A 16,273-nucleotide genomic window follows, 5' to 3' on the forward strand; every position below is an offset into this window, starting at 1 on the left:
GCAGCCAAGTACAGAACTAAAGCATGAAGGAGTTACATAATGATTTGCTATTCAAACTCCATCAGTACGTTGGAATTATCACTCCAGCCCTGACCTTTGCATTTTTAGTTAGAAAAACTGTCTGAACAGCTGCTTTGCAATATTAGGAGAAATATGAGCAAAGCTTCTTGTTTCATACTGAAAGTCTAGTAGGAAAGGGAAGGAAAGACGACGACTCACTGAAGTGTCATTTGCAGAGTCAGAAGGAACACGAACACGAACACACACACACACACACAAACAGAAAAAACTGTACTGTCCGTCACTAAGCACTAACTTACTAAAGGAGAAGTGCAGATTAAGTAACCAACTTTGAAGTTACCAACTTGGGTCATGCATGAGCCTGGAGGGGTGCAACTATAAAGCTAGATTTATGGGTTAATGAGATATGTCCAGTTTACAGTCAGACTGGTTAGTGTCACAAAGTTGCTGGCTCTGTTTTATCGAGCTAGATCACTATGGTAACTTATGCTGTACACATATCCCAGACTGGAGCAGGTTTCATTTGATTTTGGTTTAAAAATCACCCCAAAGTGCCAAATTTGAGCGAAATCCTATTTTTTCTGCTTCCAGAGTATGTTTTGTAAATGCAACATGTTGAGCAGTAACTTACTAATATCGCTGAACAACAACCAGCTGCACAGTTAGAGCCGTCAAAACAGCTTAACTGACAGATATTAACCATTATTAATGAAACTGAGCAAATATAAAAAGAAATATTGTCAATAATGTTTGTTATAAACATGTCTCCAGTCGATCTCTGAGGTAAATAAAGATCCACTATTGGAGCATTTATGATCGCCCACATAAAGTTTTTAAGGACACTGAGATCATCGTGGATCATCAGTGCATTCTCAATGTGAAAATACCTTTTTTCTAATTACTAAGATTGAATGGAGTTTTGTGGGTGTTTATGGTCCTCTGCTGCTGTGAATTTCTACTGTAGTTGCAGATTTTTGTTTCTAATTTGTCGGTTTCATCCACCCAAACATTTCATCTCCAGTTTGAAAATATGTTGTAAAGAAAAAAATATTATAGCGTTATATAGTTATCAAACAATCCTGACTGATTCACGTCACACAAACACACCAACTTTGAGGTGGATGGACTACAATAAAGGGCCGTGTCAGGTTTCTGAAACTGGAGGTTGTGAAGAGCATCGGTTCACTAAATCTGGACAGAAAAACTTCTAACAAAACTTCATTTATGCTGAGACTGCAGACAGCAGGGTCATTGGGCTTTAAAAAGATGACTCCATGCTGTTGCCAACAATACAGATAGACTGGGGAATGTTTTCTTGGCACACTTTGAACACTTAATTTACCAGTAAATCGTGGTTTGACTGCCACGACATGAGTGTTTCTGCTGACTCTGTACAGTTTTCTTTATTGCCACAGTTTACTATCGTCTAATGGCTTCCAACACGAAGTCAGAAGTCAAATTTTATGAACATGGAAATGCAATCAGTGACTTCCGTCTCAAGAGAAGACGTCTAATAAACTGTATGCATGTTGAGATATTATGTACTAATTATGTACTAATAAGTTAATTAGCTTTCCCTTTAGCAGTCATGTACAGAATCACCTCTCACTTGTCAAATCTCATTAAAAAGATGCTGAAAAACTTTGTTTACTCAGCCCCAAAATAAGTATTTAATTTTGCTCATTTAAAGCAATGGTTCTCAAATCTTTTGTTTACCCTTACCCCCCTGAAGCCCCACTTCAGGAGCCATAAAAAGCTCACGCACAGCTTGCACAGGCTGAAAAGCTTGGTTCATTTATAGGAATGGGTACCGGTATCCGGGCCGTCATTCTTCTCGGGCGAGTAGCTTAATGTTGTTCGTGTGTAATTTACGTTGAGTAGGCCAACTATGTTATTAAATTAATGCATGTAGGGTGAACTAGCAAACACCGTCGTAGTTATATGCGGCTGTCTTCATGTTTGATGGCAGATACATCCTTCACTCTGGCCAAAAAGGCTAAAATGACCAAAGAAAAAGTGGTCGAAATTCATAGGGCAGTGACAAAATTTAAAGTCAAAGATCTCCATCCATTTTCAACGGTGGAGTCAAAAAAAAAGACGGCTAAAAAAAAAAACAAAAAAAAAAAAAACATAAGACGACAACGTTTGTGTTCTCCATTCGTTAAGCACGAGCACTGTTTCAAAAATACCGATTTGGCACCGGTATCGGATAAAACCTAAACGATACCCATCCCTATTCATTTAGCACCAGTCACACAGGCCTGGAGACTGGTCTGCAACCATTTGGCAACCATGGGTTAGTAGAGAAAGTGTACCTGGGGGTTTAGCAGTCGCTGGGTTGCAAAAAGGTGCTGCCCCAAAAATCTTCTTACAATCTTTTTAAGTGGAAGATGCCGACAAGCAGACAAGTCAACATCTTCCAAGCAAACTACCAACCACAGGACCCTGCTAAATTCACCCAGCAGACTACAGCAACAACTTGTCAACTGCTTAGGGAATACCTACAGACAACAGAGGTTGCCAGAGGGTTGACAACCAATCAGTAGGCCTCTGAGCTGTTTGATAAACTGGTTTAAAACCAACGTAAACAAAACGTCCATATACAATGTTTCCTTGTCACCACTTATATTTAGCTATTAGATACTAACCTTTCACCCCAATAATTTAAAAAGCTTAAGAAGGTAGAGCATCATGATTCTACTAGTACATCCTGCATATTAGACTTTCCCCTTAGTACACTACTGAGTTAAAAAGTACACACTCTTAATTATATGTTCAGTTGCAAACTAAAAGCAAATTTCACGCAAATACTGTGGCCTTTACTGAACCATAACACCACAAACAAAGAAAGTTACACAGTCCTCACAGAAAGATACACAAGCGCAGTACACTGCATGTATTATGCAAACTAGCTACGGAACAAAGATCGTGAGTGTTTCTGGGTTTTTTTCCTCCATCAGAGTCGGATTGAAAGTGTGTATCTGAGGTGTGTCTCAATAACAATAGCTGCTGGTGGAACCGGTGGTGCAGGGATGGAACAAGAGGGGAAGAAATAAAGGAGAGGTTAACTAAAGTGAGGAAAAGTGGCCTACAGTCAGATTAAATCAATAATCTGAGGTGTGATGGCATAAAAGAAAAGGTTAGCCTAGAGTTTTTACACTTAATAAAATCAGAAATGGCTTCAGTTCTGCTAAATTTTTCATCCACTCTCATGTCTGTGCAGGAATAACACAATAAGAAATCTTCACTTCTAAAAATTAAAGAGGAGCTGAAACTTGTACTGTGTGCCATTTCTTTTCAGTTTCTATATGAACTGAATCTGACATGTTCTGGGTTTGAAATATCCAGTAAAACAATCAACATCTAATTAACTCGCTGCGCTGGTTTCAAGAATATTAAAACGTTTTATTTTATGATGTTTAAACCTTAATTTTTCCATATCAGAATTTAAAAAAGTTTTGGTTCAACTTTGACTATGGAGCCATTTAACAATCTTCATCTGAAAATAATACTCAGCACACAAGGAAAAAGTTACGGCAAATCTGTTGAAATATACTTGAAATAAACTTGAACAGGGGCAGCACGGTGGCACGGTGGTTAGCACTGGTGCCGCACAGCAAGAAGGTCCTGAGTTCAATTCCACCATCAGGCCGGGGTCTTTCTGTGTGGAGTTTGCATGTTCTCCCCGTGTTTGCGTGGGTTCCCTCCGGGTACTCCGGCTTCCTCCCACCGTCCAAAGACATGCAGCTTGTGGGGATAGGTTAATTGATTAATCCAAATTGTCACTAGGTGTGAATGTGAGTGTGAATGGTTGTCTGTCCCTGTGTGTTAGCCCTGCGACAGACTGGCGACCTGTCCAGGGTGTACCCCGCCTTTCGCCCTATGACAGCTGGGATAGGCTCCAGCGCCCCCCCGCGACCCTGAAAAGGATAAGCGGAAGCGAATGGATGGATGGATGGATGGATAAACTTGAACAGACAGTGAAACCCAGATTGTGCGGATTCATTTTTGTGTAATAGACTGACGTACCACCTGTTGTTGTACTGCTACCTATAGCACAGCATGTGTTACTTAATCACAGTAATATTATGTAGTTCAAAGGCTTATCACAGTTTCTCTTAAGTGGAAAATAAATGTCATAACACACATACAATATCACAATATGACTCATTCATGCTTTAAATACCTGCAGGTATTTGTGACAAATTGTCTACAAGCCGTGTGGTTTATTTCTGCCAACATGTCAATGTTGGTAACATCAATGTTAGCAGAAGTTAATTAAACTTAGAGGTTTGCAGTCACAGTGCAATTTAAAACCATGTTACACTGACATTTATCTGAAAGTGGCGGTAAATTTGAACAGTCCCAACTCCAAACCAAATAAAAAAAATATAACATTTCATATTCCTGTCTCAGGGTGCTGGATTTGGGGCAAAACCATCCATTATTTACAATTTATTGTAAGGACTTGTCTTGATGTCAGTGGTTTTTTGTCATCATGTGTCATTATGTTTATAATTTTTTAGATATTAGATCATTTCTAAATTAAAGACAAGTATCAGATTACTTTTAATAATGATTCCTATGATATTAATATATCTAAGAAGACCCACCTTAACCTCTTTGTTTTTCATAAAGTTATTTTAATGTTTTAAATACAGTTTATTGAAGAAGTGACACATTACATTTTCTTTGTATTAATACTTTAAAAAGATCTGAGTATTTTATTTCATGCAAACATATTCAGCAGTTCGAGAGCAATCTTATCTTTAATATGTAGTGCTAGTTATGGCCATCTGACTATTATAATTCCTCAGTTTTTGCTCCAATTTTGGTCTCCTCCACCTCCTAAAAACAACATTACCAATAAGACTGGCTGCTTTCTTCCCCAGCTTGTCTGTACCTGCCTCCACCTGCAGATTTATAGGTTTTCTCTCTGTAGGTTAGAACTAAAAGTGAGCTCTGTGTTAATATAAGACTATAGATTAATGGGGCTTGCAGAATAAATCCTCTCCATTTAAGGCTGTTTTGTGAGGACATGCCTGGAGCTGCATTGTAATAAATCTCAGAATCAGGGGAGGAAACTGGGCTTGAAGGCCCACTGTTGACCTTGGAAATAACAAAAGAGTATTTTAAATTGATTAATGCAGACAGTGTGTGTGTGGATGTGTGTATACATTATGTCTGGCCCACTGAGCACTCACATTAATTGGGTACAGTGTGGCCCATTACCCCCACACAGCATCACTCGCCAGCCAGGTGGCAGGATGCTGAGCCCTCTCTCACACAAACACACTTTACTCAGATAATATAAGAGTGTTCTTTGTTATTTAAAATGATATTAGAATGTATCAGAGCTCTTATGCTAAAGAAAAAAATAATGTCAGGATTGCCTAAAATATTTGTTATCTGCACTCAGAAACTAGCCTGAACTTAAAGGAATTTCATAACAATTCAAATAAAGTTACTTTAAGTTGAATGAATACAAAGTTGGTAGACTGACAGCTTCAGACAGTGAGATGCATGATGTCTGTACAAAGGCAGGGACTGAGTTCAGTCCCAACCTTCATCACGGTTTGCATTAGGATGAAAATAAGCCATCGGACCAAATCTAAACAAACACAGCATGTTTCTGTTGTGCCAAGTCATGATAAACAATAGTCTCTGGGGAGTTTAAATGTGCTTTAATCCTGCTTTCACAAACTCAGTTTAATGAAACGAGTGATTGCTCACCTTATCTTAAAGTCAGAAGAGAAGAAAAACACTTAAATAATAATGAGAAAACGATTCAATAACTAAATAGTATAAAATAAGGACCTTAAATGTAAAATGAATGCAGGTAATTGGGGATGATATTATTTTTAGATTATATGTTGGAGAAGACAAGGAGTCAACTGCCTGTTCAGTAAGTGATGAGCTGGGTGGTCTGGATACACTAATTATCCACCAGAGTCACACTGCTGATCAAACTGGATTCAAACACCAACACGAACTTCACAGCTTTTCTCACTTTTCTATCACAAGTCCAGTCCCTCCACATTTTTTCTTTCCATTTAGATTGATGTCTCTGTCAGCCCAAAAAGCACAGCTGCACAGACTAAAGATAAACCCAAATATATCATCACACCGGTAGAAACATTTCAGAAGCTGCACCTGGTTTCCTCTTTGGACACAATTGTTTCAGCTTCTTCAGTCTGACTTTCTCCTGCTTGTGCAAGCTCATCACTACTTTCACTGCTTCACCTGGAAGTAAACGTGTCGCCTTAAATAGAGAAATGGAGCTGCAGAAGCCTGTTGGTTCATAAACCCAGTGGTAATTTTGCATACACACTTTAAGTTCACACACACATTCATACTGCACTTTATTCCCTGATTAAGCACCTTCTGTAACATTCACACACTCTAATGAATGCATTCAGTTCAGTATCTTGTTAAAGGATACATCTCCATGCAGACTAAAGAAGCCGAACACTGAACTGTTGACTTTCCGATTAGGAAACGACATTCTAAAAAGACTTTAGCCTCTGATATTAGTTAACAAAGCTTTATGAGCCAGTTATTGACATTCGGCCAACATGTGAGTGGATCTCTATGAAAAACTCTTGGATTGACTGTTTGGCAGCCTCTTACAGCGCAGATGCACACATACACTGATGCCATTTAACCTCAGCTGCTACTCAACCAAATCTGGTGCACTAGAAGTGAAGTACAACACTGCTGCATCCGGGTGTAAAACTCATACAAAACATGCAACAAACAAAAAATGGAGAGGAAACTGGGAACCAGAAACAGGCTGTTTGTGACAATAGGAGGATCCTGAGGAGCACGCACACATAAATGCCACAAAACAGCTCTACAGAGTATCAGCATCCACTGACCTGAGCCCGCGGAGGTCGAGGGACACCCATCATCATCTTTAACGTCTTTATAACCATCATCATCATCATGTCTTTTCTTCCCAGCGAGAAAATACACTTCCTCTCAGAAGAAGAAAAAAGAAGCTGCCACTTCACTTCTAAATCTGTTCACACGTTCATGCACACGCTCGCTGCGGTGTGCAGTACACACACACACACACACACACACACACACACACACACACCTCCACACGATCCTGACAGCCAATCTGCAGGTTGAGAGCAGAGTGCCACAACCAGGCAGACGGACAAGGGAGAGATTCAAGAGGGTGGGACAAAGGGGGGAGGGAAGAGATCGTATTGGCCAGGGGGACACTTGGTAGCCAATGAGAGGGCTGCTCTTATTCCAGTTTGCATTAAAGGGCCAAACAGTTAACATGAGAACCAAATTACATAATTTTCACGTTTTGCCTTTTCAATTCAGGCTACAGCTGAAAAAGCCCATCAGTTTTTAATCAGAAAGTTTTAAATTGTTGACAATTAATTGTTAGCTCTCTAAGCCTTTTTTAAAAGAAAAACAAAATTCAATCATAATTCAACAACGCAGCGTTTGATGAGAGCCAACTCTCTGTACTCTTCTCACAGGAGTGGGAATGAAAATGAACCAGTGCAGGTGTTGAACTCCAGGCCTCGAGAGCCGGTGTCCTGCAGGTTCTAGATGTGTCCTTGATCCATCACAGCTGATAAATGGCGAAATTACCTCCTCAACATTTCTTGAAGTTCTCCAGAGGCCTGGTAATGAACTAATCATTTGATTCAGGTGTGTTGAACCAGGGTGTCATCTAAAACCTGCAGGACACCGGCTCTCGAGGCCTGTAGTTCGACACCCCTGAACCAGGAAGGGTGCTTATGAAGGTTTTCTTTGTCATATGTAGTTCTTTAAAGTCTGAACGCCTAAAATCACCACACCTAAATCTGCACTGCACAGCCTATTATTGTGTTAAGACACACCTTGTTAACACAGGTTATAATATAACATCCAGCTCCACCCTTTTGACCTGAAAAACCCAGTTTATACCAGAACACTGAGCTTTCAGAGAAATGAACCAGTTTAGGTTGAAGCTGTAGTTCTGCTGCTTTACAAAGCATTAACTGTCATGTTAAAGGCGATGGCTACACAACACACGTGGATGTTTGTGCTGTAAATACATCTTAGGGTAGTGTGTGTGTCCTTTTCCAAAACCTCTGCCAGTCAATGAGCGTGCATTAGTAGGACATGCTAGTATTTTTTGGATGACACCAGCTTCACTGTATTCTTCCATTGTGAATGAAATATGTGTGTGGGTTTGTAAAAAAATCTGTTTTTTTGACATCTTCAGAAGATAGCACAGACACCTGCACGGTCACATTTTTCTCTGAGTGAATGAGAAATTGTTTCAGGCTAAAAAATAATAAAAATTCTTGAACTAAGTGAGAGTAAAGTTGAAAGCCGGAGCAGCTTTCAACCGGAACAAGCAGTGACTCATTTTTGACATTCCAGAAAAGGACCAAAACATTCAGACTCCCACCCACATGTGAGCCACTGCAACACACGCACGCACGCACGCAGACGCACACACACACACACACACACACAAAGCTGGGCAGGAAGATGTATGAAGCCTGAGCCTAAATTGCAGCATTTCTCTATGGAGTCTGGTGGCTGTCACTTCCACCCCCAAATGTACAAACTAGTCCTTAAAATTACGGTGCTTGTTATTCATTTCCTGCCCGCTGTATTTTATAATCTCACATCACTAATTAATATATTTTAGTCCTGAGTTTTTTTATGAGCTGATCAATATTTATTTAAGCCCGAATGAGAAACAATGTTTTATCCAGATTAAAGTTAATGATTAAGAGTTTATAACCCAAAAGACATTCATAGATTATCTTAAGAGAATTAGAGAATCAAGGGCACATAAAACATAGCTGACAGCAAACTAATGACTCAATGACACAATATTCTGAGTTTATATAGTGACATAGAGGTAATCTAAAAGTAGTGGTACTAGGGCTGGGCCATATCATACCATTCAGGTAATATCAGTATAATGTTAGGCAATGATAAGAGAATGAAATATCGCGAAAGAATGTGGGTAAAACGCGCATGCGCAGTGCCTTTGTTTTCATACGCACATGGTGGAAAAAGCATTTCGGTGACGCAGTATGAGAAGAGCGAAAGCAGATCGTTGAATGAAACAGATGAACCAGAACTGGTTTGTAAAAATGCTGCAACTTCAGTGATGTGGAGCCGGTTTAGCTTTCGTCCCTCAGATACACAACAAAGCACTATTTTTGGTAGAGCATGCAAGCGGCCGTCATTATTACCAAACCGATTTTATGTGGCACACGGCGCTCAAAAATCTGCCAAAAAATGTTTTCGTACGACTTTGCTAAGCTACGAACCCGCACCGCTTGATGGATTGTTGAAACATTATGGCTGCCGTAGTCGGGAGCCTCGTGGAGTGATACGTGCTTCAACATAATATTACCGTACTGTGTGTGGATACGTTTTGTGGATATTCTACATGGTTATGTTGAGGATATGTCGGCCAGTTTCCACTGGAAATGCCTTTTGGTTAAACTGTCAGCGAGGAATTTGCACTGTTACGTTTTTATATAACTTTAATGAACATAAAAAAGCTGCTTGTTTAAGTGAAAATACATTGATGGGGTTTTTCTTGCACTAATAAAGTTGTGGAGTTGTAAAGCATTTTGTCTAGTGTCAATTATATCGTCAGTTATATCGTTATCGCAAATTTTCAAATGTACATCGTGATAAATATTTTTGGCCATATCGCCCTGCCCTAAGTGGTACTGCAACAAAATGATTCCTGTGCAGCCCGATAAGCATTTTCCGTCGCAGAATGATTATGAAGGACGCCACCAGCTGCACACAAGGTTGATTATTGCAGTCTCTAATTATTCTGTTTGTTTTTGGGGAGTTTTTAAGTTACAACGCTATGAAAACACAGCTAACATGAATAACAAACGTGGTCCATATCCATGTTTGAATATCTCAGGTTGAACTCAGGGCAAGATGGACGCTACACTGACTCGCTGTACCATCTTGTGGATTAAAATGGTATTACATGAGATTACAGCCCCGTCCCAGTTCAACTTTAGTCGATATCTCAGCAACACATAACATCACAGCCGCTGTTTCTTCACACTCTAATGGTATTTTAGGTAATGTAGATTTAGCAAAGTATTTTAAACAGAAAATGTTGACTTTAAGCCCTGAATTAGTAAACCATGACTTCAAAGTCAAACCATCTGTTTTTCATGAATTGTAATTTTGGTGACAGATAAAAACATTCTTATGAAAGTAGCTTTGAAATTAATTTTAAAAAAAAAGAAAATCAGCTGCAGTATTAATAGGATGATGTTGAACGCTGGAAAGCGTGCAGCTATTTTAATCTCGTCTTTTTAATAAGCATGTAGGGCGGCCGTTGCACTGAAACACTCTCTTGCAGAGGTGTCATGTCAGCTGCTGAAAAAAGAAGAAGAAGAAGAAAGTGAGAAAAGTCACAGGATCCTGTGAAATGATCTTGTGAAACCCAGGCCTCTGAAAACAGAAGAATGTTTGAATGTTTATGAACCAACTACAAGGTCCTAAAATAAGAAACCGACTGAACACAATCTGCCTTAAAAAGGTCATTAACAAGTTACATCAAAGGCAAACACCTGGCACGATAACAGGTCTGCGTGTAGAGCAGCCCCTGCACCGCATGCTGCTATTTTCTGATGCAGCTCAATGCTCTGACAGCTCGTCCTTGTAAAAGACGATCATTAGGCGACAACCGGCTCCACTATTCCTCTTAGCTGACACGGTGATGATGTTCCTGGCTGATCTTACAGGCCATTAAAGACACCCAGCTCCGCCCTGAAACACTTTGATGAAACACAGCCTTAACTTGTAGAGAGGCCAAAGCATACCTGAATTCATGTCTGAGCAAAAACAGCCGCTTCTAATTTGACAGTTCAATTTGTTATTGCAAGATGAAAGAAATGTCAGCATGTGGGGTTTCCAGACAATAAGGCAGTTCTTGTTTGTTTTTTAGGTGGTGGACAGTCTGCACTGGTGGTTAGCTACACACAAGGAAGTTACACATTTTCCCCTTATTAACATGTTCACTGTCACATAGAGCCATTAATGTGTCACACTCTCATAATTCCCACCAGCAACTGTACGAACAGGCCGGGGTTAACTTTGACAGATATTAGGAAGCACAGAAGGCCATCAAGACTACCAACAGGCTACAATGACCCTACATTTTTTTTTAAGGATCATATTATTTTAATTTAAAGACAATAAAATCTCTTTTATATCCAAAATCCGGAAAACTCATCACATATGCATGGGCATGTAATAATAATGACAATTCCAACGGGCTTTAATAATTCACGGCTGTGTACCATGCAGGGTTTGGTTTGTCACTCCTTTTGAATTAACAATAAGACAATAACGGTATTTCATGTGCTGCAGCTGCCTTTGGTTTCTGTATTTCTCTCTTTGTTTTTTATTGCTTTTAATGGTTTTAAAGAACAAAATGTTGAAATAAGGCAGCGGTTCTTTCACTGACTTCCCAGCATGCATGTGGAAAGTTCCGTTTTAGGAATCAGAGCCTCTCAGCGGTCTAAAACAATGACCTGCTTAAGTGATTTCCTTCCACAATGCACATGTCATCCTGTAATTACTGGGTAGAGCTGTTGCAGGAAGCTCAGCTCCTCCATGACTCAGACACAAAACACACAAGGTAATAAAATCACACTGTTAACATACACAGACCCAGGACATGGTGATAATTACACTTTACTGAAAGCCTTTAAAGTGCAGGAGAAACATAACTGTTCACTAAATGCGATGACAATGAAGACAACACGACAGTGACACTTAGTGGTCAGCTCTGACAGCTGCATCACCTGTCACACCGATCAGGTCTGCACACACACCTGGGCAACATTTCCTTCTGGAAGGACAAAGAGGCAAAGATGGCATAAACACGGGGCCGCACATCATTGCTCACATGTCCAGGACTGCACTGCTCTGTTATTATCAGCATGTTCCAAACACGGCATGAAAACCCGTCAGTTGTTCTACAAACCGTAAAGAGTATTAACAGGAACTACAAAGAGAGATCGAATTTCTTCCATATAAGCTTCTCTTCACTGCCTCCCATTAGACTCAGAACTGAATTTAAACTCTTCGTCAATCAGGAGACAGACACCTTTAAAGATTAGGTTTTCCTCTTCAAGTTAGGCCTGGGTCAGGTGACTTTAACCCTTAGTAATTCTCCTATAGGTTCAGACTGTTGATGAACTCTCATCAAGTCCCCCACTGAGCACTTCACTCATTTTTATCTGCCACCCATGCATGAGTTTCTATGCTCTTCTTTTTTGGTCTGAAAGGAACAACTCGGGATCCCTGGGAGGAGCTGGAAAACATCGCTGGGAAAAGAAACATGTCTTATTAGCCTGCAGCCAGCATGAAATAATGGATCTGAATTCTCCGATTATCTGAATGACCCTTAAATGTTGCAGCTTTTATCAGAATAACAGACTGTTTTAACCGGGCTTGACAGAATAGGAGGAAGTGATATTGTGGACGTTTGTCTCAAAGGAGGTCAGATTTAAAACCACAAACTATGCAGGTTACAGGTTATCTGTCCAATCTCTCTCTCTAGGTGAAGAGAGTCCTTTTTTTCTATCCGTCTGTAGTTTCCATCATTTTCCACAGATTTCTGTGGAAAATGATGGACTGTCTGCTGACTCAATTCCCCCTCTTAGGCAGCAAAAGACAGCGACATGTTAACCCTGCTTTCTTCACAGCCATCGGCTAAAAGCCAGACTTTAGAAACGTGTCAGTCCTGTCGTTCTTCTGTAAACTAAAGTCAATCAAATTGGACAAGGAAGACAACACTCACATATAAAGCAGGATAACCTGTTAATCTTCTGATAGAGTTGAGTTAAACAGCAGCACAGAGCCAGAGTCCATCAGTCGACTAGTTTTATTAACACGTCACTCCCTTTTATTTATCACGGGTCGTCCTCTTTTCCTGCTAAACGCTAAAAAACGAGTGAACGTGCGCCTGTTTGAGCTGATTTAACAGAACACACTGGAAGGTGTGCACCATCTGATCACCATTATTACTTAAATAACTATCACTGTTTGATAAATGCTAAATGCTTAGAGCCAGAAAACAAACACACAAACAAACAGCAGACTGTCTGGTTTAGCGTTTCCTCTGGGCTGGTTTACAACCTCACTAAACTATTTCCTGGTGAGTTTATGATCGCTGTCACTAGATTTGAGTCTTATTAATCAGCGTGTTGTTTATTTTGCAAAATGTGGTCCCATTAGATGCAAAAAGCATGTTAAAGCAGGGCATGCTTCACAGCACGCAGCATCAGATCCAGCTCGCTCTACTGAAGTCTGATTTTTGAACATCTCCAACCGAGGACTTGATATATAGAAAGTGATTTCTCTTTCTTTATCTCCTACAAAGTTGGGAGCGTGGAACTGTCCAAATTGTCTTGATATGCTGAAGCATTAAGAGTTTGTTTGGCTGAATCTAAGGGGCTGAGCCCAACATGTGAAAACAAACCCCTCACGCTAAACTCCCCCCTCAACCAAACTTTACATGTACCGGTCTCCTGGCAACCGCCAAACCCAGACTCATCCATCAGACTGCCAGACAGAAAAGTGTGATTCATCACGTCAGAGAACGCGTCTCCGCTGCTCCAGAGTCCTGTAGCAGCACGTTTTACATCACTGCATCGGACACTTTGCGTTGCCGTTGGTGATGTAAGACTTGGGTGCAGCTGCTCGGTCGTGGAAACTCTTGAGCTAATTGTGAAGCTTGGAGGTCTGTAGTGGTTGACTGCAGAAAGTTGGCGACCTCGACCCCACTCTGTGATTTCACGTAGCCCAGCACTTCGTGACTTCTGTCCCAGATGTTTGTAGAAGCAGTCTGCACGCCTACATGCTGGCTTTTATACACCTGTGGCCATGAGAGTAATGGGAACACCTGAATTCAACTATTTGGATGGGTGGAGTAAATACTTTTTGAACTGTAGCGTAGATTGTTTGAGCAACATTGGAGAGCTCAGATGAAGACGAACTGCATCTGGGCTCAAGGTTGCAACACACTTCCTTTTTCTCGCAGTAGAAATGTGTCGCTGAGAGTGTGTGTGTTTGTGTGTGTGTGAGTCTTATCGCTGAAGTAAGAACGAGTAGGAAAGACGCCCGATTTGTATCCGTCTCTTTCAGCATCAGAACACTCAGCATTTCGTTCTCGATAACATTTCTTGACGCCATCTTTCACCACTATCACATGATCATAATCTCCTGACACAGATCATGAGAGCTCACCAGCCAAACCAGTGGCACAACGGACTCTGTGTACAACTCGATTTACTAAGAGATGTCAGGCATCCAGCTGACACTCCCACAGCAAACTGAGTCACCGTCATGAAAAGGATAAAAAAAAACACATTTCCAGTCAGAACTGAAGTGAAATAACTGGATTTCATCAGGATATCCAGCAAATGTATCCATTTGACAGAAAACTGCTCAGAAACTACAAGCCTGAGTAATTTTTTGAGGCCAGTGATTCTTTTTATGACACCACCAAACATTTAAAGAGGACTTATTCTGCATTTTCTGTTGCACTGTTACAGATGCTCATATTAAAATGCCGGTTAAGAGCAGCGAGACTATAAAATCAGCAATAGAATAATAGTTAACAGATGCGTGTAACGTCTTCAAGCTTCTCCAGTTATTTTTAGTTAGCTATAGAAGGAGTGATGTCGAAGATAAAGGTCCAAAAATAGAAAGAAATCACCAGGCCAACAAAAAGCACCAGCTGAAACATGCATACTTTTCCTGTTTGCGCAATGAAACGCTTGATGCATGTGCAGGTTCAGGAAACGTGTGCAGTTTCTGAGTTTGGCTTGATTCACAGGAGTTAAAGTCATGTTAGTAAAACACATGTGGCCCAAGCTCATCCTCTAACCCATCATTTTATAAATCAAAAGCCTAAAAGATCTCACAGTTTTGTCCCATTACAAAGAAATCCTGCTGCACCTTTCTTTCACCTCACACTCAGCAAAGAATCAATCAGTGAAATTAGAGAACAAGCACAGAACAAGTAAAAGCAGAAGTTATTTGTTGCACCACAGCAAATGTCTTGCATTGTTTAAAAAAATGAAAATAAATAAATGGAGATTTAATGCTGCATCTGTAGATGGAAAAACAGGAACTTTTCAGTCAAGTAATTGAATACTGACGATGAAAATATATCTCACTTTGTTATTTAATGGTTTAAGCATTACTTCGTCCTTTCTGAAGAACAGAATACAGTGAAAAAAATGTTTTTAATCTAGTGGCTCAGATTGGACTCTTCAGCGAGCTGGTTCGGGCACATATGAAGAACTAGCTGCTTAGCATGGACCAGTTAGTTTGTGCGTCTTGTCTTTGTATAGGTAAATAGTCAGAGTGAGGTTTACTGTTACACCTGCAGATACAACATGAACACAACATGAACACAAAATCAACAATCTGTTGGTCTGCCTGGGATGGAGTCAGATTCCCAGCTTGAGTTATTCTTTTAGTCAGCCAACAGCTACAGTTTCTAATAACGAGGTCAGTGCATGTACAAATACTCCCTGGGAGCCAAAAGCTCATTTTTCAGCATCCTCTGAAAACTTTTTCCTTGTCTGAGCTCTGAATGATGTCAGCGAGGGAGGTTATCCTGTATATGGTAAACTCAGGCTGAAACGCTCCACCCGTCTGTTGCTCAGACCTACGAGGAGCTAAAACAGCCTGTTTCACACAGATCATAAACTGCATCAAGGCTCAGTATTCGATTAGAAAGGTTTATTCTGAATGTGAATCATGCAAAGCTACTCTAGTAGAGTCCACGAATGTAAACAGGGACCAGAAAATGAGCACTGGAAGAATAAAATATGGTAAATGGCCTGTATTTGTATAGCGCTTTTCTAGTCCCTGAGGACCCCAAAGCGCTTTACACAACATCCAGGCATCCACACATTCACACTGGTGATGGCAGCTACATTGTAGCCACAGCTGCCCTGGGGCGCACTGACAGAGGCGAGGCTGCCGGACACTGGCGCCACGGGCCCTCTGTCTTGCCCAAAGACACAATTTCCGAGCTGGGACTCGAACCGGCAACCTTCCGATTACAAGACGAACTGCTGCCAATAACCCCAAATCTTTTATTTTCTGTATGATATGCATCTAAAATAAAAGTACTCATTAAGGAGTGAACCTTTTTAAAAGGAGATCCTCCGGGTGACCTTTGTGTTAACCTCCTCTCCCAGTCTAACTC

At 40.5% G+C, this 16,273-nt stretch overlaps 1 protein-coding gene across 4 annotated transcripts in view; it reads right to left on the bottom strand.

Moving 5' to 3' along the window:
• LOC146662625 (phospholipase D1-like) overlaps positions 1-16,273 on the bottom strand; it is a 53,797-nt gene that overhangs the window by 31,623 nt on the left and 5,901 nt on the right. Inside the window, exon 1 of one of the 4 annotated variants that reach the window (XM_085417407.1) lies at positions 6,900-7,146. The exons of the other annotated variants lie outside the window; for them this stretch is intronic. The gene's annotated coding sequence lies outside the window, so the exon portion shown is untranslated. Of the gene's footprint in view, positions 1-6,899; positions 7,147-16,273 lie in introns of those variants that run through there. 4 annotated transcript variants of the gene reach the window in all.

Source organism: Rhamphochromis longiceps, linkage group LG9, assembly GCF_057381845.1.
Source record: "Rhamphochromis longiceps isolate RC_006_pf linkage group LG9, R_longiceps_female_GT1.1, whole genome shotgun sequence".
In the NCBI taxonomy this organism is placed as follows: domain Eukaryota; kingdom Metazoa; phylum Chordata; class Actinopteri; order Cichliformes; family Cichlidae; genus Rhamphochromis; species Rhamphochromis longiceps.